At 35.3% G+C, this 27,766-nt stretch overlaps 1 long non-coding RNA gene across 3 annotated transcripts; it reads right to left on the reverse strand.

Annotated features, from left to right (window-relative positions):
• Positions 1–4,941: 4,941 nt before the first annotated feature.
• On the reverse strand, positions 4,942–9,577 carry LOC116421800. Of its 3 annotated transcripts, XR_004232338.1 has the most exons (5): positions 9,540–9,577; positions 7,341–7,411; positions 5,972–6,091; positions 5,198–5,299; positions 4,942–4,969 (listed from the first exon to the last, which is right to left on the reverse strand). It is a non-coding gene; the product is annotated as an uncharacterized LOC116421800 (long non-coding RNA). The 3 variants fall into 3 exon arrangements; XR_004232340.1 differs by lacking the exons at positions 7,341–7,411; positions 9,540–9,577 and adding an exon at positions 6,577–6,753; XR_004232339.1 differs by lacking the exons at positions 7,341–7,411; positions 9,540–9,577 and adding an exon at positions 6,457–6,497.
• Between the last annotated feature and the right edge of the window lie 18,189 nt (positions 9,578–27,766).

Genomic DNA, 27,766 nt, shown 5'->3' on the forward strand with positions numbered 1-27,766 from the left:
TTATTCTCTTTTAATTCCTCTGTTCCTCAGTACCATGATGCTGGGGATAATTCTTTGTAAGTCCCTCAATTAGCTAAACCATTTTGTGGTGGTGATAGTGAGTTGCTTTGTTGTTCGGTCATTTCAGTCATATCTGATTCTTCATTACCTCATTTGGGGTTTCTTACTAAAATATTAGAGTGTTTGCCATTGCTTTCTCCAGCTCATTTTACAGATGTGAAAACAAAGGAAACGGTGACACAACCAGTAAATGTCTAAAGGAAATTTGAACTAAGGAGATGACTTTCCTGACTCTAGGCCCAGCACTCTCTCATTGCTCCACATAGCTGCAGTCAATTAAAATCCTAAGTTGTTTCTGGGAATAAATTTACTTTTGCTCTACTTGGACTTCCATGTTTCAACATGATCTCCCTCATCCATCCAGGCTGGTTACATTAATGTTTCCCAAATAGATCATATATATTCTAACCTTTCTGGTTTGTTATATTTGTTGTCCCACCTTCTTAAAATGCCTGCACTCAACTTCCCTACTATGCCATTGGACTTTAATTGGCAAGAGGTCCCAGTGCTAGGATTATGATGAGACAGGAGAAACATAATCAGATCCTTTTGTGAGGGAGGCCAATGTTCAGACACAGAAAAGTCAAGGAAAAATTATAGGTATTAATAGAGATAGAAAGGTCAGTTTCAGAACCTGATAACTAACTCAAGGGACAAGAAATCTTGCAGAAGATCAGAATTAGGAACCCAGTCAAAGAATCTGTTCCACAAAATTTGGAAACCCATGAGATCCTGGCATGCTGTGGATAATGGCAAGTATATTGGAATAATTATGAAGAGAACTATATGGAAGAAGATAATGTTTATTAGAATTATTAAGTCTAGGGCTTTTCCTATAGTCTCATTATATTGGAGACCGTGTCTGTGTGTGTGTGTGTGTGTGTGTGTGTGTGTGACCAAATACATCAATCAGTGAACCAGGGTTCTTGCTGTAAAAGGCTGTAAGTGACAAATACAGCATTTTACATTTTATCCTGGAGATAAAAGGCAACCCCCAGTGTTTCCTGAGTAAGGGAAGATAACACAATCAGACACGCCTTTTTAAAAAATCCCTTTGACAACTGAGTGAAAACTGAATTAGAGTTGGGAGAGAATTGAGAATTGAGAGATGAGTGAGAAGGATATTAAAAAGACCAAGTGAGAAATATATAGAGCTAGCCCTGGAGTTAGGAAGACCTGAATTTAAATATGATCTCAGATATTTACTAGGGAAGTGGTCTTTGGAGAGTCAGTTAAACTCTGTCTGCCTCAGTTTCTTCAATGCAAAATGGAGATGAATATAGCATTGATTTCATGGAATTGTTGTGAGAATCAAATGAGGTAAAATTTGTACAGCACCCAGTACAATTGCTGGCACAAAGGAACACATAATAAATGCAGATTTCCCCCAGGGAGACTACTAGGTTGTTGGTTGTAAATGGAGGGAAGAGAGCATATGTGAAAAAATGCTTTGAAGGTTGAAACAAGATTTGACAAAGATTAGAGATAAAGTGTGAGTAAAAGGAAAAAGTCAAGAATAAAACTGAGGTTGCCAACTTCAGGCAGTGCAGTAGATAGAGTTCTAGATTTGGAGTGAAGAAGATGCAAGTTCAAATCCAATCCCAGACATTTACTGTATAATCCTGGAGTCATGTGTAAGTCACTATCTGCCTCAGTTTTATCAATTGTAAAATGGGAGAAATAACTGCACCTACCTCTCAGAATTGGTAAGAAGATCAAAGATATTATTGCAAAAGCATTTAGCAAAATTACTATTTTCTATTGTAAATGCTAATTTCTTTCCTTCCTTCCAAGGAATATAAAATCCAAACCATGAGTTCCCAGCACTTTGTGGAACAAATCCTTTGACTGGATTCATAATTCCTGATTTCCCAGTTTGATTTCTTGTCCTCGGAGCTATCAGAATCCAAAACTGATCTTCCTGCATCTGTTAATATTTGCATTTTTCTCCTGACTGTTCTATGTCTGAACATAGGCATACCTTGTAGAGAGTCAGAACTCTGGAGAAGTATCCTTGAAACAAGGTGTGGACTTGGTGGAACTGATGAGATGATGGTTCTCTAGTTCACATATATACTTAGCACTTAGTATGGTGATGTAATGGTTCTCTAGTTCACACATAATCAGTATGCTGTAAAAGTAATTACAATAAGAAGTAATTGTAACAATAAGGGTTAAGAAGGACTGGAAGATACATTCCATCTTTGACCAGCCACATAACTCTCCTGCCTTCATCACTTCTCCACTAAGATCAAGGACTCGGGCTGATCCAGAGGACTTCAAGAAAGCTAGCCCAAACATTACACTACCTCACAAAAAGTATCTGCCTATGTGACTCTATTACTAAAGAGCAGCAAGGAAATTCAGAAAGACAAGGGTTTGTGGGCAAAGATAATCAGCTCAGTTTTGAATTTGAAGAGTTTAAAATGCTTCAGGACAACCAGCTGATATTTCTAAAAGTTTGTTGATGATTAATGACTAGAATTTTGGGAAGTTTGACATATAGACCTGAGAATAATTGGTATACAGATAATCTATCTCCATAGAAGCTGATGAAATCCAACCAAATGCATAGTAGCAAAAAGAGAGGAAAAAGTAGGATAGAGAGTTCCTCAGAACATTCATTTAAGGAGGGCATCCAATAAGCCACCTTCATTTCAGCTGTAATTATACTCTTCTGAACTTCATCATGTCCCCAGGAACTTCATCTCCCTGCAGGGTCACATTAATCCTGAAACTCACACCTCACCAGGACTGTCCTGCCACCAGAACTTCCTTCCTTCTTCAAATTAGAGGTGAAGGATAGAAGAGAAAAAGCTCCTTTCAGAGCCTCCATTTAAAGAAGGTGATCAAGCTAGCCATCCCTTCATTGTTAACCTGTCTACCTCCTCTAGATTCCAACTTGCCTCCACTTTGGAGGATAGTCACCTCCCTTTAACTTCTTTTTATCTATTATCTTCTACCATTAGTTGTGAGTAATGAGCACTTGTTGTTATCTTTCTTTGTATCCTCAGTGTTTAGCACAGTGCCTAACCATAGTAAGCACTTAATAAACGCTTATTGCCTGACTGACAAAGCCTTTGGAGTTATTTGAGTTTTAGTGGAAATGACATGGATAAAGATGCAACCAAGGATATTGAAAAAGAGTAGTCAAATAGGCAGGAGGAGAATCAAGAGAGAACAGTGTCATGAAAAGTTTAAAAGAAGAAAGAATACGGGAAGAGAAAGTGATCAACATTGTCAGCAGTTTCAGAGAAGCCAAAAAGGATAGGATGAAAAAGTGTCATTAGACGTGGCCATTGAAAGATCACTGATAACTTTGAAGAGAGTCTTTTCAATTGGATGATAAGTTTGGGAGCCATAGTACTGAGGATTTAGAATAAAATGAAAGATGATGTAAATATAATTATCAGAAACAATTTTTAAAAGGTACTTTTTATTTAGAGTTTGTAATAGAGCAGGATTGCACCCAAAACAAGCAATAGAATAATTTCCCAGAGTAAATGGCATGAAAATGCACTCTCAAATCAACTTGGAGAAAATTCAGTTGAGAATGAAGAAATCATGGTCACTATCCAATGGAGGGAATTAGAAGGAAACATTGAGACATTATTGAGGAGCCTTCCTGGGGGTGGAAAGCAGGAGTAAGAGGAAATACATTTCTGGTAGCTTACTATTTTGAAAATGATGCTTACAAATTGATGTAAAATCTTAGCTCATCCTCTACTGTAGATTCAAATATTCAATTTTGGTGTTTTGAACACAAATATATTGCTTTATTTATAACCTTTTGACTGTCCTAATTTTTATCTTTTCACTGAGCTAGTTCTGAATTACATAGAACTTGATGAACATCACTTAGAACTCTCAGAATCAACCTTCGGATAAGTCAGGTTTATCTTTCTGATCTAAGCTGAGGTACAAGATGAATTGAAATTCTAGTTGTACCACTTCTTCTTCATTTGTCTATCTGCAAAGAGTGACTTGGTCTATTGTATTCAATTTAGTCTTAGATGAAATTAATCAGGAGTGTGAATAGAATCAGATTATATGGGTTTGCATCTAGGAATAGATGAATGGGATTTCTATTCCAATTGCTAGATGCCATAGAGTTTGTTCAATCTAGAATAGACTCTAAGTGTTGAACTAGTTTAGTGCAATGATCTAGAGATTGATAAGCGATTAATAGAATTTATGGCTACAGTCCTATTAGAACATAAGGTTTCTAGAAAGGCTTTGAAATCTAGGTTTCATGGCAATCTAAGGATGTAAATGTAGCTTTCTAGTTTTATTACTTTTTAAATGTCATTCATCCTAATTATTTGAAATTTACTAAATAGAAGTAGCCAGACCAAGGACACAATTTGTAATTGTTTCAGATCTAATTATTGCTGAAGCATGTTAAGTTAAAGAATCACATATTAGATATGTTCTGGGATGGCTTGAGAAATCAGATAAAGGATTGTTGATCATTCTGGAAAAAATGGCACTTTGCTGATATCAAAGCTCCTGAAGATGGTTAGCAATTTGTATGTCTGAAAAATTAGGATAAGAATACAGTCTAGTGAGAATTACATAAGTAAATGAAATGGTGAATTTCATGGAGTGGTACAGACAATTAGGGTACAAAGGTAAGTCAAAAAGCATTGCTATTACTGCCTTTTCAAGGAAAACTGAATTTTACTTTATCATAGCTTTTTTTTATTTTGATATTCTTTTAATTAGTCCGCTTCTGTCTTTGCCTCAAGATCTAGGTGTAATGTGACTAATTCCACTAGACTTCTCATGTCTTATTTCTGAACACAAATTTGGTCTAATTCAGTAATTGTTTGATCTAAGTTATTCTGGAACATGCTCTTAGAAGACTTTAAGGATCACCTACCTTAATCATGTTCTGGGACACAGGCGTCTGCAGAAACAAAGACATGTGTGAATGCATTTCCTTGCCAAAAGCACTTGCTACCACAAAGCTCCCCAGCTGAACAATGGTTTAAGCAATTAGATATGGTCTGCTAAGAAGTTAGGATAGAACAGCTACTAAGGAGAGGAAATAACTAGAATGGAAGGGGAAGGGAGTGGGTACGAACAAAAGATTAAGGGACAAGGGAGGATAGAGTCAAAACTCCATTGCTGTTACCTTCTTGCTTAGGGAAAATGATTTTACTTTCATCATAGCTTCTCTCTTTTGCTATCTCCTGATAGTCTTCCATAGCTTTAGGGTCCACTTCTGTGTTTGGACCTACAGGGAGAGACCAGGCTAAATAAATTATAGTTCTCACTAGACACTTCTCTGATCCTTATTTCTGCAAGATACACCTTCTATTGTAAAAGTCTCTGGTTTAATAAGTTGAATTGACAGCATAAAGAAAGAACAGAAGAGAATTTATGGGAAATATAAACATTTTTTAATATTCTGCCAACTAATTCCCTACCTCCAATGCTCCCCATCATCATCTTTATGGAAAATGCCTATATAAATCTCTCACACTTGCATTTTTAGAAAGGTCCTAATGCCCTAAAATTTCCAGAAAAGGGGTGACAAAAAGGATAAGGAAGGAAAGCACTTATGCATGTTTGCCTTCTCCCTCCTTCTCCTATTTTGTTCAAATCAGGATTTCCCTCATATTGTCTCATTGGAGACAAATTGAGTCAGTAGCTGCAACTAGGAAATTTGTTACTTAATAAGACTTATGATACCTTCAACATGCAGCAGACAAAATCTTTGAAATAATTCATGGAATCCTCTAGCCTCTTTTCTGGATTTTGATTTGTTTCAAATTCAAAATGGAGGAGAAGGGAGAAATTCTCCCCACCCCCTCTTTGGAGGAATCAACATGGGCAGGTTCCAGTAGCTGCCCCATATTTTGATACTTTTTTCTTGGTGGGATGCACAGAATTACGTGGTACTTACCCAAAAGTTTAACCATGTTGAACTGTTCCCCATGGAAGTGGCCTTCACACTCAAAAATCCAATTATTTGGCACGGAGGTCTGGGTTACACGCACTTTGTGTATATGCTGGAAGTTCCCCTCTGTGGAGAAGCAGTGGGAAATATAGTTTCAGCGTTCTTAATCTTCTTAGAAAATACCTTTTGGGAAGAGACTGAGGCAAGCTTTAGATTTGGTGTTTTTCTAAATAGCCAGCTTCCAAGGATCACAAAAGAGAATTGTTATGACAGGTTCCCCTTCAACCATATATATAGCATTTTGTTTTCCAACTTGCCATTGAAATTATCATGTAATATTGTCTGTTATAAGACCACAGGATGCAATGACTTTGAATTTTCAAGAACCTTAAAAACATTTAATCTAATTCCTCATGTTAAAGATAAGGAAGCAGACATTCAATAAGGTTAATTAATTGAGTCAGAGATAAAGTAATAGATAGAGACCTAACCTTGGTTAGATCTGAGTTCAAAACCTTGTTCTCACTCTGAGCAATTCACTTAACCTCTCAGGGACCCAGGTAACTCTCTAAGACTCTGCTGATCTTCATTGATACAGAGAGTTCACTCACTGAAAATTCCTGATGCCAGTTAAATCATAGGTCAGATCCAATCTGCTTGTGCCTTAAACAGGAGTGAAGTCTTATTTGAATTTTGCTCCTTATTCATTGAACAGCACAATTCTCTGAATATTAAAGTTAACTAATACATTTGAATGAGGGCAATGTCTGGTCTTTAGGACATGCTTCATGATCTACTCTGTTCAATATATAAATGGATTCTTCCATCTTCACCATCAACAGCATTCTGAGACAGTTTAATTTTATTCTTGGCATCTGTTCCACCTCCTAATTCCACAGTCCCAGACACCCATCTCTGCTGTGGTACCCCACCCTTACCCATCCCTCTAAGAAGCACTCCTCATGTTCTTATTATCAAAATGTTAATGTACCCTTTTGTCTCCTGTATGTCCTAATTACACATGGGAATCCTTAGACTAGCCTCCATGAGAAAATGTTTTTACTTAAAGAACATCTAGTGGTGAATATTTCAGAGCCAGGGATAGAGGCTAAGGATGTGTTCTTATGGTTTCCCAATACAAAAGTTAAGGGTAGCTGCCTAACCTGCCTTTGCCACCCTGAGCTAAGTTGGGCCCAGAAATATGGTCAATCACGTCTACAGGAAGACAGACTAATTCAGTCCATGTCATGGGAAAAACTGCCCAAGTGCTGTCAAGCAGACTCAGACTTTGGACATTAGGGCTACAGTTCAAATCATCTCTGAGATCTGTGATTCCTTAATACAGTGCCTTTAATGTGGCACTGGGGTTACTTACGTATGATGTATTCATTGGAATGTTATGTTTTCTCCATTATCACTTTAATTTCTTTGCACTTGCCATTCTCCCTGAGAAACAGAACATATAGGAATAGTTTTGCTGGAGATAAGAAGTAATGTCATCAAAAATTTTGAAAGGTGGCTTCACCTTGCTCCTGATCCAGTTCTCAATTGAGGAAAATGAACCACTACATAGCATTCCCAATCCCTCTATCTTTTGTCTGCCTGCATTTTTTTATTTCCTTCACAGGTTAATTATACATTATTTCAAAGTCCAATTCTTCTTGTGCAGCAAAATAACTGTATGGACATGTATGCATATATTGTATATAACATATACTTTAACATATCTAACATGTATTGGTCTATCTGCCATCTTGGGGAGGGGGTGAGGGGAAGGGAGGAAAATTGAAACAAAAGATTTTACAATTGTCAGTGCTGAAAAATTGTCCATGCATGTATCTTGTAAATAAAAAGATATAATAAAAAATAAAAATATAAATAAATAAACAAACAAACATATAAATGAATTGATTCATTAATAGATAAATAAATAAATAAGTTTCCTTCCTTGGCTTTTAGAAAGGGGAGAAGATATCATTTCATCCCACTACTTTCTTTCCTTTCTGGTGAGAGGAGGGGGTGATAATCTATTGCACTGGTCATCAGCTTCTATGGGGAAGAGAAGAAACTATGTTCCATCATACCAGGTTTCTTGCCTGGTCAACAGACTTCTGCAGAATGATAAGGAATGTCATTCTATAGTCCTGTTTTCTTACTTTTTGGGTGAAGGGAGAGGTATTCATTCTGTCATCATTCCTGATTTCCAGCCTCCCATGGGAAGAGGAGATATGCCATCAATTTCCCACCTTTGGGATAAGGAGAGAGAACACCGTTTCATCAGGTGATCTCCTTGCCTCCTGACAGAAAAGGAAAAACACCCTTCCATTGAGCACCAGATGAAAGTGACAGTTTGGGGGAATCTGGAAAGAATTGTATGAAATAATGCTAAGATATGAAAGGATTCAGAAGAATAATTTATAGAATAAAAACAACTTAGCAAAGGCAATGATACAATAGCAGCGCCATTTACTTTTTTGCTCATAGCCCCTGACTCACTAATTCAGATGGGAGAGTTGGAATAATCTTTGTTTCTTATTGCTACTTCAAGGATCTCCCTCTACCTCTACTGTTGGAATTTTTACAAAGTGTTAAGCCATTGGAATTGATTTAATCTTAGAAAGAGTTATTTTGGGCCAGAACTTGAACTAGGTACTAAATATAACTGATGGAAACAATGCTTGTGTTCACAACTTTAGAGAGCTCATAAGTATCTAAGTACTCAATGGAGTTCACACGTGTAGGGCTTAGTCTGAATTCACACCTCCCTTGTAGTTCTTAGGACCAGAGAGCACTCTGGGAGATAACCCAGAATCCCTCTCCCTCCAGAAGGTGGAGTTAACCTTTGGGAGATCACATAAATATAGGGAGCTTTTTTTTTTTTTTTTTAATTTAATAGCCTTTTATTTACAGGATATATACATGGGTAACTTTACAGCATTAACAATTGCCAAACCTCTTGTTCCAATTTTCACCTCTTACCCCCACTCCCTCCCTAGATGGCAGGATGACTATAGATTTAAATATATTAAATATAAATTAGATAACAATAAGTATACATGACAAAATGTTATTTTGCTGTACAAAAGAATCAGACTCTGAAATATTGTACAATTAGCTTGTGAAGGAAATCAAAAATCAGGTGTGCATAAATATAGGATTAGAATTCAATGTAATGGTTTTTAGTCATCTCCCAGAGTTCTTTTTCTGGGCATAGCTAGTTCAGTTCATTACTGCTCCATTAGAAATGATTTGATTTTAGAAGGGAAGCAATAAACTGGGAAAATATTTTTACAGTCAAAGGTTCTGATAAAGGCCTCATTTCCAAAATATATAGAGAATTAACTCTAATTTATAAAAAATCAAGCCATGCTCCAATTGAAAATGGTCAAAGGATATGAATGGCAATTCTCAGATGAAGAAATTGAAACTATTTCTAGTCATATGAAAAGATGCTCCAAGTCATTATTAATCAGAGAAATGCAAATTAAGACAACTCTAAGATACCACTACACACCTGTCAGATTGGCTAAGATGACAGGAAAAAATATAGGGAGCTTTTGAAGCTTGAACTTACTTCTTCTGGTGGAACTGACTGGAGGTACAGAGAGATTCATCGTATCTTCCAACTTGGTGCTGGCTGGAGGCTGAAGAAAGCAAAGGCAGAAGCCAAGGACAAAGCTGCAAGATATCTTGGAGCCAGGCAGAGAGATAAGCCTCAACTAACAGGGCTAATGTGGAAGGAGAAATAAACGTTTGCATTTTTACCAACTGACTGTGACTTTGGAGTAATTATTTATTTCAACTGAGACTAAGGCTGCCTCCAGGAAGACCACCACACTCTACGATGCTGTAACCTCAATTCCTTTGCAGTTCATCCAATCCATGTTTACCATTCAATCTTCCATTAGTTATTATCTAAGAATCCATAAAACATTTTCCTCAAGAAACACTCCTCAATGAGTTCAGTGCCTGGCCCACAATCTTTCTCTCCATCTCAACTCCCTTCTTCTTCACTCCTATACCACATGAATAGATACCCTTTCTTCAGTGCTACAATTCTCCCAGTCATGCAGGCTCAATCCTAGATAGAGATAATCAAAACTATGGGAACTGATGATTTCACCAAGAGAAGTAATATAAAACTAAAAAACGAACATAAACTAGAAGAGAACCTTTAAGAATACTCGAGCTAAGTGATGTGATATTGTTGAAGATATAGCAAAGAAGACTGAGGCTAAGCAGTTAAGAAGTAGGAGGAAAACCCAGAAGAAGAAGGTGATCAACAATGTAAAAGCTTCTAATACAAGAAGAATGAGCATTTTAAAAAGTCATAAGAAAATGAGACTGTAAGGAATGCCTTGTTTATTACAAAATTGAGCTGAGTCAAATACAAAAAGCAAGACATGTTATTGATAGGGAGAGGGAGGAAGAGTTGCTAAAAAAAAAAAGAAACCACAATTTTGGGGTTAGGAATGGAATAATGCAGTGAATTCTAGGGAAACAGCATGAATAGCAAAATAAAAATTCAGTTGAGAATGAAAATGGAATGTTATAGGGAGCTTCCTAGAGAGCAATAAAGAAGAAATTGAAATATAAGTAAACATATCCTCCTGATTTGGGTAGCTTATTATTTGGGATAATTATGCTTGTAAATCTATTGTGAAACTTAGCTGATCCGCCATTACTAAGGGGTTTCCTCAAGTGCTCAACTTTGGGGCTATGAAATAGTCAGCCATGTACTAATGGTATGCTTAATATTACAAAGAGAAGATGAATTACTTTTCATTTTTCAGCCAGCTATTTGAGTATTGTACCTAAGAAATGTTTAACTGCATCTTAAAGAAGATATGAGTTCCTCTCATCCTTTGGAAATTCAAGATCCAGATTCCTAATCAAGTGTATCCGATCTAGTTGTCACCCACTTAAAATTCATTGATCCCAAGAAAATCTCAAAAAAAGAAAGAGATTAAACAAAAATAAATTACTTATATATTTATTTATTTTGCATTGGAAGAAAATAGTAAAAATTGAGGGAAAAAGGTTAAGGACTAAAGGGAGTGTATGCAGCAGTTTGGACACAAGGAACAGACTGATTTAAAGATATAATTGGATTTCTGGATAGCATTGATTCTGAGGTTGTAAAGGAAATCATCTCCTAGAAACATCAAAGGGAAAGTCAGTAATGAGTTCCTTGGATTGAAACAAAGGAGGATTTAAGGAATGCATTTTAGCATTATTTCAAGAGAGTAGCCTAAAATGTGTGTGTGTGTCATAATGTGAAGACATTTTCTAATGTACAAAAACATTTCTTATGTTCAGAAGACAAGATACTAAGGAACCTGAAATCTATTTGAAATAAGTAAAAAAAAAAAAAAAAAAAAAAAAAAAAAAGGTAATCCCTCTGACACGATTTTAGAATTCACCCTATAGTTGAACTGTCCAAATAGATGTTTAAATCCCAGATGAAGTGTAGGATTTTAGATTATTCTAGAAGATTTTCTAGAAGTCTTTAAATAGTACTTACTTTAAGCCTGTTCTTGGGGTAAGCCTCTGTAGAAACAAAGTATATATTTGAGTAGACTTACAAAATCACTTCCTACCATGGAATTCAAACAATTATACAAGGTTTCCTAAGAAGTTAGTGTATAATAGCTTCTAAGAAGGAATAACAACAACAAAAAAAAAAAAAAAAAACAGGGAAAGAAGGAGATTAAAATTCAGGGAATAAAGGAACAGGACATAGGAAAGGGGGATCAATTCCATTCTTATTACCAGCTTGTATGGGAATGTTGATTTTTTCTTCATTAAATCCTTTAATGTTCACAAACTTCTTTGTAGTCCTCAAAGGCTTGGGGGTTCTCTTTCTGTGCTTGGATCATGTGAAAGAGGGTGAATGGCCAACAGTATGTTCTAATTCAATCTTGCCCTGGTCCTTGGGTTTTGCCTCTTAATTGCCTACATGAAGAGAGATGAGAAAACTAACAGTGGTTGACCCATTGGGTCCTCTTATCCTCTGCCAACAAAATGTCTTTCCTCCCCCCATATTTAATTATCAGTCCTATTTCTCTACAGAAAAATTCATCTAAAATCTCTTAACTGTGCACTAAAACAAAATAGTCCTAATGCCCCCGAGTCCCCATAAGTGTGATAGAAAAAAAGAAGTAAAGTATGAAGAAACATTGTTTTCTTCCTCTTGCTGCTTTATTCAAAGCAAGATTTTACTCATTAAAGATCAGTTTAGTCAATATCTGCAGCTCTGGAATAAAGCTTGGTATAATTCTGTGTTACCATCAAACTTAAAGATAGCAAAATTTTGAGGGATTTCCATGGATCTATTTTGGCCATTTTATTGGGCTTTATCTTGTATCTAAATGGATCCCTTCCTGACACTGTAGAGATGCAAAATCTTGGAATGCCTGAAAAGTAGGAGGAATCCAGGTGAGCAGATTCTAACAGCTGCTCCACATCTTAACACAATTCTTTCTGAAGGGCTTAGAGAATTTCTATATTACTTACCCACAAGCTTGGCTATTTTATGTGTTTTCTCCATGTAGTTCAATTTCACAGAGAAATCCAGTGATCCTCATAGATGTTTTCTTCTATAAGGACTTGGTGTTGCCTTTCTGAGGAGACTGAGGAGATATACATTTAGTGACCTTTAACCTTAAGGTCTTAAGACCTTCATTCATAATTTCGGTAGGTAGCAGCATCCAAAAAAAAATCGGAAAAAAGATTAAGACCCTTGACAGGACAACTTCCCTTGATCTGATATGAACCCTTTTAATACACTTATCATGTAATATTGTATATTAAAGAAGTCCAGGACTAAAGCATTAAAGTTTTCAAGACACTTTAACAAAAAAAGTTTAACCCATAATTTTACATATATGAAATTGAGGCAAAGAAAATAATTAATTTTTCCTATTTGAGTAGTATGCTGTAGTGAAAACAAATTTGGAGTTAGTTGGTCTTGAGTTCAAGTCTTCCTTCACAAAATTAATTCTTGAGTAAATCACTTAAATTCAATACCCTCAAACAACTTCCCTTAAAACAATATAACTTGCAGAGCAGGTTATGACATTCTTGATAAAGAGCTTCCCTATTAAGTTCCTGATACTAATGAAATAACAGTCAGGTTCAAAGTTACAAAGAAAGCAAGAATAAATGTGAATGTTCGTGTCTCTGCCTTTAGTAAAAATCATATTGAAAGTGAATTTTCCCTTTTCTCAATGAATAGTACAAATGGGAATTGATTAATAAATGTTTGTTGGATGATGGCATTAGACATGTCAAGGTTGTTGGCTCTGGGAATGAGTCAGGCTCATTCTTCCCAATACATGTAAATGGCAAAAAATCCATTTAAAAAGTGATGTAGGTAGTTAGAGCAGTGGATAGAGCACCAGCCCTTGAAGTTGTGGAGTATCTGAGTTCAAATCTGGTCTCAGATACTTAACACTTTCCTAGTTGTGGTGGACCTTGGAGAGTCATTTAGCCTACCTCTCTCAAGTGGAAAAAAAAAGGATAACTAGTTTTTGCATGTCTTCCTTACAGTCCTGTAATCCCCCAAACACAAGAAACAATGCCCCATCTGAGTATGTCTTTCCCCTTGTCCACAACTGTAATACTTTGTGAAGAGTCATCATATAAAGTATTAATGAACCCTATTAAAGTACATTTTCCTAGATGACTTATGAACTGGAAAAAAGTATTCAAGATAATACTTTTTTACCTCATGGGCATCTAATGGTAGGAAAGAAATTAAAGAAGCATGTTTGGTGATTTCCCAAATCAAATCATGAGATCAGCTCTCTAATCTGACTTTGCTATCTTAGTTTTCACCCAAGGTTCAGTCATTTCAGCACATGACAAATCCCCTCACTGAACCAGTCCTCATGGGGAAAACATCCAAATTACTAGATATTGCTCAAGACAACACAACTTTTTGACTCAAACTATGACAGTTTCAAGTTCCAATCTTTGTTTGGATCTGATTGACTATCTCTATGCAGGTCAGATTTCCTTTATGGACCTTATGACGTGTTTGATTCACTTACCCACAGAAAATAGCTTTAGATTGTTTATTTAATGTCATCTTGATCTTTTCAATTCTGCTATGCTACTGAAAATAGAACAACCATGAATGGTTTTGCTGGAGACAAGAGGAAAAGAAGCTTATGTCATCAAAATTAGGAAAGACATCTATTCCTTCACTCCTGACCTAATTTTCAATGTGGAAAACATAGGAGAATATCCAGAAGCAGACATACGAGCAGCCTGTGATCTGATTATTCTAATTCATAGACATGGTTTCATGGAACAGCACGGTCTCTATGAACTTGCAGTAATCCAAGTGACCCCAAAGAAAATGGAAGAGAAATGTTGATATATTTAATATAAAAGAACTACATTCTCATAGAATAAAAATGTTTAGAGGATGCCTGAGATCATTATATGGATTAGTAATTAAAACAGATAAGAAAATTAATCAGGAAGTATATTGTATACTGCTGAGAAAATAAGCCTTAAACTTTATAGACATATATGTTTGTATATGTATATGTATAAATATATATATATATAAATATACACACACACACACACACACACACACATTAGATATATGTGTATGGAATATATGCACCTTAACTCCAACCTTAACCAACTTTGGTTTCTGTAAACCAAAACCATAACTCATAGTTAGAATATACCATGTATGGTCATCAGATTAGATTAAATATTCAGAGGATGAATGACAAGCCTCTAGCTGTGGCCCTAAATAGGGAGAGATAAAAGATGAAGAAATAGGATCATTCTGACAGTCCACTTACATTTGAAGGTAAATTTTAATCTCCAGATTACCATTATCAAGATGGATGTCAAGGGAGAGCATGCCTGAAGCCTCCCTTGCAATGTCTGCCACAATAGCCTCACAACATGCACTGAGAAATCAGATATGCAGTTAGAACTTCGAAAGAACATTGAGGAGAAGGGCCACACCCTTTAAACATCTCCCTAATCATCCCTATCTCTGAACAGAATACTGATGTGAAGCAAATCATCTGAGATCTATGGACAACAGGCACAGCTCGTGTGAAAACTCATTAAATTTAAAATGGATTGCCTTGAGTACCCAATGTCTACTAAGTTGACCCCAGTTCTTAATTGTATTACTCTGGCACTGAGCCCCAAAACTGAACTGAATGTTTGAAGAACCCAGCCCCACCTAGAATATGATTTAACCTGAAACTATTAATATGATAAAACAAACAAAACTATAGCTCATTTCTATTCTGCAGAGCAATACTTCCCACCACTTTCCTTTTGTGACTCAATCCAAGATTTCTAACAAAAATGTCATGAGCCAAAAACCCAATATGCCTAGCTTAAAATGACATTTTTACCACACACATTCCTCCTCTCCAAGATTTTTACCCACCAGATGTTTTAGAGATTTTATTGATGTGTGTGACTTTTCATGTTAGTAGGTTTACAGAATCTTATTTTCAACTTTCACTAGTGAAGTTTAGTTAGAATGTACTTTTCCTTTATCTTTCTATATCTATATTTTTTTGCATTAGTAATAAAAGGCAATGTTATTATTATTTTTAAAGCTTCATGTTTTTCATTTTGAAAGACTACTATTAAAGTCCATCTAAATAATTTTTGGCTTGAGTCTATTAATTATATCATTGTAATATATGTTATCAGAAGCTAGGAAGCAGTTATTCTTGTAGGTAATCATATTTAATTCAAACTTCACTTGTCCTCTCCTCATTTTTTTCTGGCAATATTTGTAAAGTTAGTGCATTAAAGACTTCTAGTTCTGTCTCCACAATGTAGGTTAAAAAAAAGACAGTGAGATTGAAATTGTGCTTGGATACTTTTATCATCTTACTAACAAGGTCTCCTCTAATTGAAAGTACCAATTTCTCAATACTTTCATCATAGTCTAAGAGGCCACAAATTACCATAATGATCCCAATATAGATAAGGGAAGAGTACACAAAGTATAAAATAGCTAGCTGGCAATTAGTAGTGCCAAGTTCAGGGTCTCCTAGGTTTCTGGCCCCATCAATTTCACATAGGTTGTTTGTACTGATGTTGATGGTCATATGAAATATGGCAGTTCAGCAGTTGGGCAATTTTGCCAGTCAAAGAGAAATTTTCAGAGAAACTAAATAATATATGTTTAACTTCTTGGAGAAGAGGCTTAATATATCATTTATTTTCAAATCATTCAGTATTAATCTTCATTGGTGTTTTCCTAAGAAACTATATTTTGCTTGCAAACATAACTTTTTGACTAGTGATCAATTATCTGTTGATAATTTTTCTGCATATATTATTAAGTTAAACATCAAATTAAATTCTAATTGTTTTCAACAACTACTAAACAAACTAAATTTAGTCCCTGTTCTCAAATTGTTTCATTCAGTTATGGTATTATGTATGTACAGAATGTGGTGTGTATGTGTGTGGAGATACACACACACACACACACACACACACACACACATATATATGGGAGAGAGAGAGAAACAATATTAATGTATTAATGTCTGTCATGCCTTGTCAAATATTATCTAGATTAGAGGTGCAACTGCACACTTAGGGTGCTACCTATGGCTGGAGTATATTCAGAAGAAAGCTAAGCAAAGACAGTAAATGAGGTGTAATACCAGGATCAATTAAAAGAATGGCTATGTAGTCCAAAGATTAGGACTTATGAGAATAGGAGGACAAAACTTCAAGTGTACTTGAAGGGATGTGGTCTGGGAAAAGAATTAGACAAATTGTATTTACTTGTCAGAGGATTTAAATTTGGAACAATAGGCATTTGAGGAAAGCAAGATTAGCTTACTTTCTAAGGAAATCTTTTCTGAATAATGCTAACTATCTGGAATGTGCTCTTTGAGGAGGCAATGGATACCCTAGATAGTTATATATATTATTTGTCTTTGTAATTTAGCTAACAAAAATGCACAAAATATTTATCCTATTCAACAACTTCTCATATTTTTTCATTAAAAATTTGCCCTCTTAAACACAAAATGAGAAAGAAAAAAGAACATTTTCATATACATAGCAGAACACAAGGATTAAATATAAAACAAATTTCCATTTCCTGAAAACTTATAATAAATCCCACACATTGTTTTCAAAGTAAACTAGTTTTTCTATGATTTCTGAAAGAAACTCTTCTAGCTTTTCTTTTTGTTCTGCTATGTGCCTAATTTATTTTTAATATATAAGCCTAAAGGCTGCTTATTTAATGTAAATTTATAGCATTATGATTTACAAAAAGATACATTAATCTTTCTGATGTCAGCATTTGTTTGTGGGTAGTTGGGGTCATAATAATAATTGGTCATTTGAAGGTGTTATGGTAGCTAAAAAATAAATATATTTTTTCATTTTACTAATACCTCCAGACTCTATCAAAACTAACTTTTCTTAAATCTTATTCAAATTCCTTAATTTATTTTTTGTTAAATATATTTCAATCTAAGAGGGATAAATTTATAATTTATTCTTGGTAGTAAACCTTGACCCTTTACTTCTGGTATGTCATATTACAAGTTTTCTACTTTTTTAATGTATTAACTGCTATATTTTGTGTGATCCTGACTATGGGCACTTGGTACTTGAATTGTTTCTTTCTATATTATTTTTTCTTTGATCTGAGAATTATAATATTTGTAGAAGTTTTCACTTTGACTTCTTTCAGGAAGTGAACAGTGAATTCTTTTGATTTTTGCTTTACCCTTTTGTTTGAAAAAATCTAGAAGAGAAGTTGTACAATTTCTTAAAGTATGATTTCTATTTTCTTTTTTTTTTATAATAGTGATCATTCCTCATCTTAACCCAGATTTATTCAATTTATTTCTGTAGAAGCTTTTCGATTTCATATACTAAGAATTATCTATTTTACTCTTTGTAATTGATTCCCTTTTTGTAACAAGAATCCATTTTTTACCTATAGCAGTAAGAGGTACATTATCCACTTCTCTTCTAATTTTTTATGGAACAATCTTTAAAATTCAAGTTAAATGTCCACTTCAAATTTATTGTAGAATATGGTATAAGATGATGGTCAAAGTTTAATTCTTGCCAGATTATTTTCCAGTTTTCCAAGCAATTTTTATGAAATAGAAAGTTCTTAACTAAATTCTTTACTAAATGTTTCTGGTTTCCTAGCACTGAGTATTCACCCATCTATTTAAGTTTTCTTTATTTCTATAAAGAAAATTCTGTAATTTAATGTATATGAATATTTTGTGTGTAATGTTAGCTTAATCCTCAAAAATTTTAAATTTTTTGTAGTTATTTGGAATAGGGTTTCCCTTCCTATATGACCCCTTGGCATTGTCATTACACCAAAATGCTATTGTTATTTGTGGATTTATTTTGTGACTTGACACTTGGCTGAAGCTATTGTTTCACTTGCTGTCATTGCTGATTACCTAGAATTTTCTAAGTAAACCTTTAGGTCATCAGCAAATACTGCTTTGTTGCTTTGACTATATTTATGCCTTTAATTTATTTCTCTTGTCTAATTGCTATTGCCAGCATTTCCAAAACAAAAAATAAAATAATCCTGGACAAAGCGTTTATCCTTTAGTGGGAAAGTTTCCAATCTATACATATCACAAAAGATGCTTACTTCTGGTTTTAGGTAGATATATTTTATTATACTCTCCCAAAAAATCCCTCTGTGCCTCGAAATTTTTGAATGTTGTGATTTATGAAAGACTATTTCTTCATTTATTAAGATAAATGTGGATTTGGATTTTTTTTTCTTTAATGTGACTATATTGATTACTTTCCTAATGTTCACCCAGTAATGTCTTTTTGGTGTAAATTCAACTTGATCATAAAAAAAAATTTCTTAAATAAATATCAATTTTATTTATATTTTTAATCAATATTCATTAGTAATGTAGGTTTGTAGTTTTATTCCTTTGTTTTTTCTTTCCTTGGTTTAGGTGTTAGAACTCTGTCTTATTAAAGGAGTATTGGTAGAGTGCTTCCTTCCTCAATTTATTTTTTACAAAATAATTTCTATAGTATTAGCATTTATTGTCTTTTAAAATTTTGATTGCGTCCATCTGGACCACAGTTTTTTGTTTATTTGTTTTTAAGATTTTGTTGGTATTGTTTTTAGTAATGCTATTAGAACTAGGATTATTTCTTTTTTTGAGATTGGATTAGTTAAATTAATAAGTGATCTGCAAGTTTTGGCATTTTATATGTTGGAAGGTATTCCTCTATTTCTTTTGAGTTCTCAGTAGCATATAACTGGGAAGTTCTAATAATTTTTCTATTTCTTCTGGATTTGTTGTTATTTTACTTTATTGATTTGATTTTGTCTTCTTTTTAACTAAATACATTAAATGCTTGTCAATTTTATTAGTCTCTTCAACAAACTATATTTTAGTTTTTTTTAATTTTCTAAATTTTTTGTCTCAGCTTACTTCTTCTTTAGTTTTCAGCATCTCCTCTTTTTTAATTGATGTTATTTTTTATTTATTGGTTTTCTAATTTTTGAATTTATAAACATTTCATTAATCCTCTAACATTTCTATTTTGTTAATCATTATTTTTAGAGACAAAGTTTTTTTTTCCCCTTGAGCACTGCTTTTATTGCTTCCCAGCAGTTTTGATGTGCTCTCTCATCACTACTATTTAATTTCAAATATTTATTCATTATTTCTATGGACCCAGTCATTATTTAGAATTTTATTGCAAAGTCTCTATTTGGGTCAGTGTCTGTTTGTACTCTGTGAATTTATTTCTATTTTTACTGAAGTATGTTCTTTAATGTATGTTTACTATTTCTGCTTTCTTATATATCAGACTAAGCATAATCATAAATATACAAACTTACATGTGAGAGGCATTACCCTTGTATCACTTCTGTCTCTGGAGTGGGAAAGGAGATTAGGTTCATAACTTAATTCAGTTTCTATAGAACATAGTCCCAATTCCAAATCCAAATTTTCCTATAGGCTCCATTCTCAGGCACCTTACCTTCTCAGAATTTATGGATTAGGATGACAGGCTACATCATCTGACCTTTAATCTTGGTTGTAAAGTTTTGATGGCTCAAATCTTAAATTCCCAGTCTGGTAAGAATAGTAAAGTGCCTAAAATTGAAGATAAAAAACACAAAATAGAAACAAATGCTGTCACACCCATTTCTTTGAACTAGGATAAAAGAAGGGAAAGGATGTCCTTCCCCTCTTATTCTTTCAATTCATGGCATTTTGACCACAGATGAACTGCAGGCTTCACCCTGTAGATAGAGCTTAGGAAAAAGCACAAGGCAGAAAGAAAGAGAGAGTCTCAGTCTTGAACAGTTTTAAAGACATAGCCTATTGCTGTTCAATGCAGCCAAAGGAAGCTACATTCACCATCTTAGAAGGAAACCCTAGAATACCTAGAGGCAATCGAAGCATACTCCAAAAGATCAATTATACTTGAATCCAGGTGAAATATTTCCATTTATAATACATAGTCAGTGTTTGTAATAGTTTCACATGGAGCCAAAAAACATTTATTTTTAGCAGTTCCATTTAGAAGAAGATATAAATCTTTCTGTTAAATCTGTCCAAAACCAGGAAAGGGATAATAAAATCTCCTGCTGTTATCACATTATAGTCCACATCTTTTAATAATTCAGTTAACTTCCTTTGCAATTAGATTCAAAGGAATTTGGAACATATAAGTTTAATTTGATATTGAATTGTTGTCTATGGTTCTTTCAGAATAGTATAATTTCTGTGCTTACCTCTTTTAATGTTATGAATGTTTATTTTTGCTTTATCTGGCTATCTACCATGGTTACATTGCCTGCTTTTTTTCAGTTCACTTGATGCAGAGCAAATTTTATTCTAACCTGACATTTTTATTCTATGTATGTCTTTTTTTAAGATGTGTTTCTTGGAAGCAAGAGATTGTTTTTGTTTTATTGGATTCTTTAGTCCATTCACATTTCAAGCTTTGAAAGTGAGATTTGCTTTTTCTTCATTTGTCTCTAAAATTAATTTTTCTGAGTTAGGATTCTTTCTTCTATAAAAATAGTAGATATTTTTCATATTCAATTCTTTTAACTTAATCTACTTTCAAACATTTTTATTACTCTTTTCCCTTAGAAATTCTTTTTCTACTTCATTTAAACTAAATGAATGGTTTCTCTAAGTAACAATTCCAGGCTGATTATTTTTGATGTAAGGTTCCTATCTCCAATTTCAAAATATCTCTCTTAACCCTTGGGAATGATCTTCAATGGAATCCATTTCCACAATTGAAAAGAGATTTGCCCCCTTTCTTTTCCCACTATTCCAGTCTCTTCCTTTGTCTCTTCATCTATTTTCCTATAGTCTTTCTTCCCAAGAGACCAAATGAATAATTGTGCCTTAATTTCTTACCATTATCTTGATTAGGGTATATCATATATTCCCCTCTGTCTTCCTCCTCCTCTTTCCTCTTTCATGGATCTTGTCATTCTGCAGTGTAAATCCCCCTAAAACATTGCTCCACCTGTCAGTGGAGTACTGTAACATTTATTCAATGGTATTTCAACCCTGTTCCTTCAACATGGTTTCTACTCTTTGACTTAAGTTTCTCCTTTGTCTCCTTGTGCAATTTTAGAGAAAGAATTCAGTTGTTGTTTGTGATTGTTGATATTGTTTTGTAGTTAACATTGTTTTCTGCAATGATTTATTCAATTATTTTCAATGACACGCTGCCGTCCCAGTCATGGGGAATTTGCTTTTCTTTGTGCCTGGGATTGTGAAACATAGAAGTGGGGGAGGCAGTGAGGGGAAAATTTGGGAAGAATTCAGTTTTGCTACAAATCTATGAAGGGCTTGAGAAGCTCTATCAAAATCCAATAAAGGAATGCAGAATGAGAACAGTAGGTATTAGGAATTAGTGGGGTGGGGGAGTGTTTCATTTGTTTGTAACAAAATTGTTTATAACAAATTTGTTTTGTAACAAGATTGTTACCTTAAGTTCTTGTTTTAGATAGGGGTGCCAAACTCAAATAGAAATGAGGACCCCTGAGCTATGCATAAGGACCCCTGTGGGAGGTACATTAATTTAGAACATCATGCCCTCAAATCTTTTCATTTGATTTTGCATTTAAATCTAGTTTGAATGTTGTTTAAACTGAAGAGTATTGTAGGTAATGCTGCCCTCCAGAGGTACATTTCACATCTCAGTCTTAGACCATGGAGACAAATGAAATCTCTTTATCTCTTGCACATAATTATGATTTTGGAGAGATATGAGAGATTATGAGAATTGGAGAAAATGTTTAGACTTCCATCATATTGGATAATAAACTTAAATAATCACTTTAAAGCAACTCTAGTTGCACAGACTCTTTTTCTCTTCTCTCCTAGGTTCGTCATTCCAATCTATTTGTTCCTCTTTTCCTATTTTTGTAGTTTTCTTTAAATTACACATTTCTGTTTCTTTTAATTAGTTATTTAACTCTTCACTTTTTTCTCAGGCAAGCAAATTCCCCCTTCTTTTCCATTCTCTCAAATACTTTTGTTGTTGTTTTTTTTTGTTTTGTTTATTTCATTTGCTATACCTTTTTCTAAAAAAATATTTCTTTTCTTCATTCTTTCGTTCATTATCTTGGTAGCTATAATATTAATTCTAAACTTTTATTCTTTTATTCAGGATCCTTAAACATATTGATAACTTTATCAATGTTTTCTTTCCGGAATTAAAGCTTATAAAGTATTGATTTTTAATTCCCTCTTTTAAACAGTCTTTGTTATTGCCCTTTAGATTTTGCCCTTTCTCTTTTATGCTCTTGTGTCTCACACTTAGAAGAATCAATTTCTTTTTTTTTAATTTTTAATAACTTCTTATTTACAAGTTTTATGAATGGGTAATTTTACAGCATTGACAATTGACAAACCTTTTGTTCCAACTTTTCCCCTCCTTCCCTCCTCCCCTAGATGGCAGGATGACCAATACATGTTAAATATGCTAAAATATATATTAAATACAAAATAAGTATATATGTCCAAACAGTTATTTTGCTATACAAAAAGAATCGGACTCTGAAATATTGTACAATTAGCTTGTGAAGGAAATCAAAAATGTGTGAGGGCAGAAATATAGGGATTGGGAATTCAATGTAATGGTTCTTAGTCATCTCCCAGAGTTCCTTCTCTGGGTGTAGCTGGTTCAGTTCATTACTGTTCCATTGGAACTGATTTGGTTCATCTCATTGCTGAAGAAAGCCAGGTCCATCAGAATTGATCATCATATAGTATTGTTGTTGTAGTATAAAATGATCTCCTGGTCCTGCTCATTTCACTCAGTATCATTTCGTGTAAGTCTCTCCAAGCCTCTCTGTATTCATCCTGCTGGTCATTTCTTACCGAACAATAGCATTCCATAATATTCATATACCACAATTTATTCAGCCATTCTCCAACTGATGGACATCCATTCAGTTTCCAGTTTCTGGCAACTACAAAGAGGACTGCTGCAAATATTCTTGCATATACAGGTCCCTTTCCCTTCTTTAAGATCTCTTTGGGATAGAAGCCCAGTAGAAACGCTGCTGGATCAAAGGGTGTGCACAGTTTGATAACTTTTTGAGCATAGTTCCAAATTGCTCTCCAGAATGGTTGGATGTATTCACAATTCCAACAATGTATTAGTGTCCCTGTTTTCCCACATCCCTTCCAACATTATCTTTCAGATGTGTAGTGGTATCTCAGGATTGTCTTAATTTGCATTTCTCTGATTAATAATGACTTGGAGTATCTTTTCATATGGCTAGAAATAGTTTCAATTTAGAAGAATCAATTTCTAAGGAAGCAGAGATGACAGAAGTATTGCCACAAGGAGGAATTTTCCTACTATCCCATTATGTCTTTCCTCACCATATCCCCTACTCCTTTTGAACATTTTATTTGCCATTTGCCATCATATCTTCATACCCTCCCAACTTCTTAGATGTCAGTTATCTTCAAGAACCATAAGGATGCTATCTATAGAGGCACCATAGCCTTTTTGGTGTAGTAATCATCCTAAACATTAAAGATTTATAAATTTTACTCATTATGAAGATCCCCTCTCCCATTATAGAATTTCTTTCTCCCTATGGGAGTACTCTTTTAATGGGACCATTTCATAGCACTGAATAGAGATTTGTCTCCATTCTTTTCCCACTGTTTCAATCTCTCCTTTTTGCATGTCACATTCTGTTCAGTAGAATTATTTCTTCCCAAGAGACTTAAATTAATTTCCATAGATTTTTACCATTTATTTCATTAAGGCACCCCACATGTTGCCTTCTATCTTTTTCCTTACCTTTCACTTTCATATACCTTCCCATTCTAAAGTTTAATCTTATAAAAACACTGATTCAGGGGCAAAGTCAAGATATCAGAATGAAAGATCACAACTGCCAAACTTCCTCTGTAATCTCTCCTACAAAATGATCATAGAGAACACCAAATCTAATTTTGAGCAATAGAGCTAACAAAAAGTCATACTGAATTATTATTTTAATTCAGGACAGCTTAAGAACATAGGTCTGGGAACAATGGGGTGAGGACTTGCTGGAAGTATAGACCTCAGGGTACATCAAAAGAACTGCTAGATGTGGATCTTAGAAATGGCAGCTATAGCAAAAGCAACAGGAGCACTGATTATGTCCAATGCATAGAGAAAGTAAGGGGACTAAACACCTAGTTTGAAAGAGACTCCAGGGCACTGTAGACTAGCATAGGATTGGATATAATTTGGCAGTTTCATACCATATTATCCAGTATTGAGGTGCAGTTCTAAGGAAAAAGAGCAACAATTGTGTTAGAAAGGAATAGCGGTCCTATGTAGATAAAAACCATAGTACTGACCAGAAGAGGAGTAATCATACCTCTTCTGAGATAACACCATCTTTGAAATTCCAAAAACCTTCTGGCCTTCAGAATGAGAAGCTCGGATCAGTCATTCTCCACAGAAATGAACAGGGTCCAATTCTAATATAAAGCCTAAAATTAAGATATAGGCAAGAAAATTAGCAAACAAGAAGAACAAAAAAACATGACTATGAAAATCTACTGTGGTGACAAGGAAATCCAAGACACACAAAATCAGAAGACAATAACTTGAAAATATTTACAAGCAAAGCCTCAAAGAAAATGCAGGTTGGACATAAGCTCAACAAGGATTCCTAAAAAGAGTTTAAAAGACAAGGGGAGGGGTGTTTAAGAACCAAAAAAATTCTTAAATATCACATAAGAGAAATAGGGGGAAATGAGGGAAAAAACAAAAGCTATGAAAAGAGAATTAACAGATTGGTAAAAGATGCACAAAAAAATCTAAGAAAATAACTATCTTAAAATCAGAATTGTAAATGGTAATGGTAAATTTAATGGTAAAAGAAGTACAAAACTTTACTGAAGAAGTAGAAATTAATGACTCCTTGAGATATCAAGAAACAATATAATAAAGTCAAAATAATAGGGGAAAAAATAAAGTACATGAAAAATATGTCACTGGGAAAAATTTTTACCTGGAAAATAGATTGAGGATAAAAAAAGACGTAAGAAATGATCTAGACCACGAGGCCACAGAAGGTGAGGCACATGGACCAACAAGACACGGGAAGAGATCTAGACCACCAGGCCACGGAAGGCAAGACATCAGACCATGAGGCCATGGAAGGCGAGATATCTGGAACACCAGGCCAGGGAAGATGAGACATCTGGAACACAAAGACACGGGAAATGATCTAGACCACCAGGCCATGAAAGGCGAGATATATGGACCATGAGGTCATGGAAGGCAAGACACATGGACCACCAAGACTCAGGAAATGATACACAAAACCATGGAAGAAGAGAAATCTGGAACACCAAGACATAAGAAATTATCTAGACCACTAGGCCACAAAAGGCAAGACATCCAAACCACCAGGCCATAGAAGGTGAGATATCCAGATGATGAGGTCACAGAAGATGAGACATCTGGACCACCAGGCCACAAAAGGCAAGACATCTAGACCAAGATGCAGGAAATGATCTAGACTACAAGGCCACGGAGGCATTTGGATCACCAGGACACAGAAGGCAAAACATCGGGGTCACCAGGCCAACATGCGGGAAATGATCTAGACCACAAGGCGACAGAAGATGAAACATCTGGACCACCAGGCCACAGAAGGTGAGATATGGGGTCACCAGGCCTTTCTTGGCGTGGGTGATCTGGAACACCAAGAGGCAGGAAATGATCTAGATCACAAGGCCATGGAAGGCAAAACATCTGGAACACCAAGACACAGAAAATGCTCTAGACCATGAGGCCCAGATTCACCTGATGGTGAATGATTGTCTTGGTGTATACAAGTCAGTGAATCACTAGCTCATATGGGTGAAACCATAGTCTAGTGTGCACAAGTCAGTTAGTTATTTTGGTTCATGCAGGTGAATCCATGGACTAGTGTGCACAAGCCAGGCAGCCACTTTGGTTCATACGGGTAGATCAGTGGCCTTGTGTTCACGAGTCAGTGAATCATTAGTTCATAAGGGTGAATCTATGGCCTAGTGTGCACAAGTCAGTCAGTCACTTTGGTCTCATACAAGTATATCTGCGGGCTAATGTGCACGAGTCAGTGAATGTGCATGAGTCAGTCAGTCACTTTGGTTCATACAGGTGGATCCATGGCCTACTGTGCACAACTCAGGCAGCCACTTTGGTTGATACTAGTGGATCCGTGGCCTAGTGTGCACAACTCAGGCAGTCACTTTCGTTCATATAGGTGAATCTGTGGCCTAGTGTGCATGAGTCAGTCAGTCACTTTACTTCATACAGATGTATCCATCGTCTAGTGAGCATGAATCAGGCAGCCACTTTGGTCACACTAGTGAATCCATGGCCTTGTGTTCACGAGTCAGTGAATCACCCGTTCATACAGGTGGTTCCGTGACCTAGTGTGCACAAGTCAGGCAATCACTTTGATTCATATTGGTGGATGCTTGGCGTAGTGTGCACAAGTCAAACAGCCACTTTAGTTCATACAGGTGAATCTATGGCCACAGATTCATGGAAAGCGAGACATCTGGACCTCAAGGCCATGGAAGGCAAGACATCTGGAATGCCAAGATGCAGATAATAATCTAGATAATGAGGCCACAGAAGGCGAGATGTGTTGACCACCAGGCCACAGAAAAGAGACATTTGGATCACCAAGATGCCGGAAATGATCTAGACCACAAGGCCACGGAAAACGAGACATCCAGATCATAAGGCCATGAAAGATGAGACATCTGGACCACAGGCCATAGTACACAAGACATCTGGACCACCAAGACATGGGAAATCATCTAGACCACAAGGCCATTGAAGGTGAGACATGGATCACCAGGCCACCTTATAAGGTGAGACATCAGATTTACCAAGCCATGGAAGGTGGGTAATCTGGAACACCAAGATGCGTGAAATGATCTAGACCATGAGGCCATGGAAGGCAAGACATCTGGAACACCAAGATGCTGAATATGCTCTAGACCATGAAGCCACAGATTCACCTAAAGGCAAATGATCGTCTTAATGTACACAAGTCAGTGAATCACTAGTTCTTATGGATGAATCCATGGCCTAGTGTTCACAAGTATGTCAGTCACTTTGATTTATACAAATGAATCCGTGACCTAGTGTGCACGAGTCAGTCAGTCACTTTCGTTCATACAAGTAAATCCATAGCCTAGTGTGTACGTGTCAAGCAGCCACTTTGGTTCATACGGGTGAATCCAAGGCCTA

The sequence above is a fragment of the Sarcophilus harrisii genome, chromosome 2, assembly GCF_902635505.1.
Source record: "Sarcophilus harrisii chromosome 2, mSarHar1.11, whole genome shotgun sequence".
Lineage (NCBI taxonomy): Eukaryota > Metazoa > Chordata > Mammalia > Dasyuromorphia > Dasyuridae > Sarcophilus > Sarcophilus harrisii.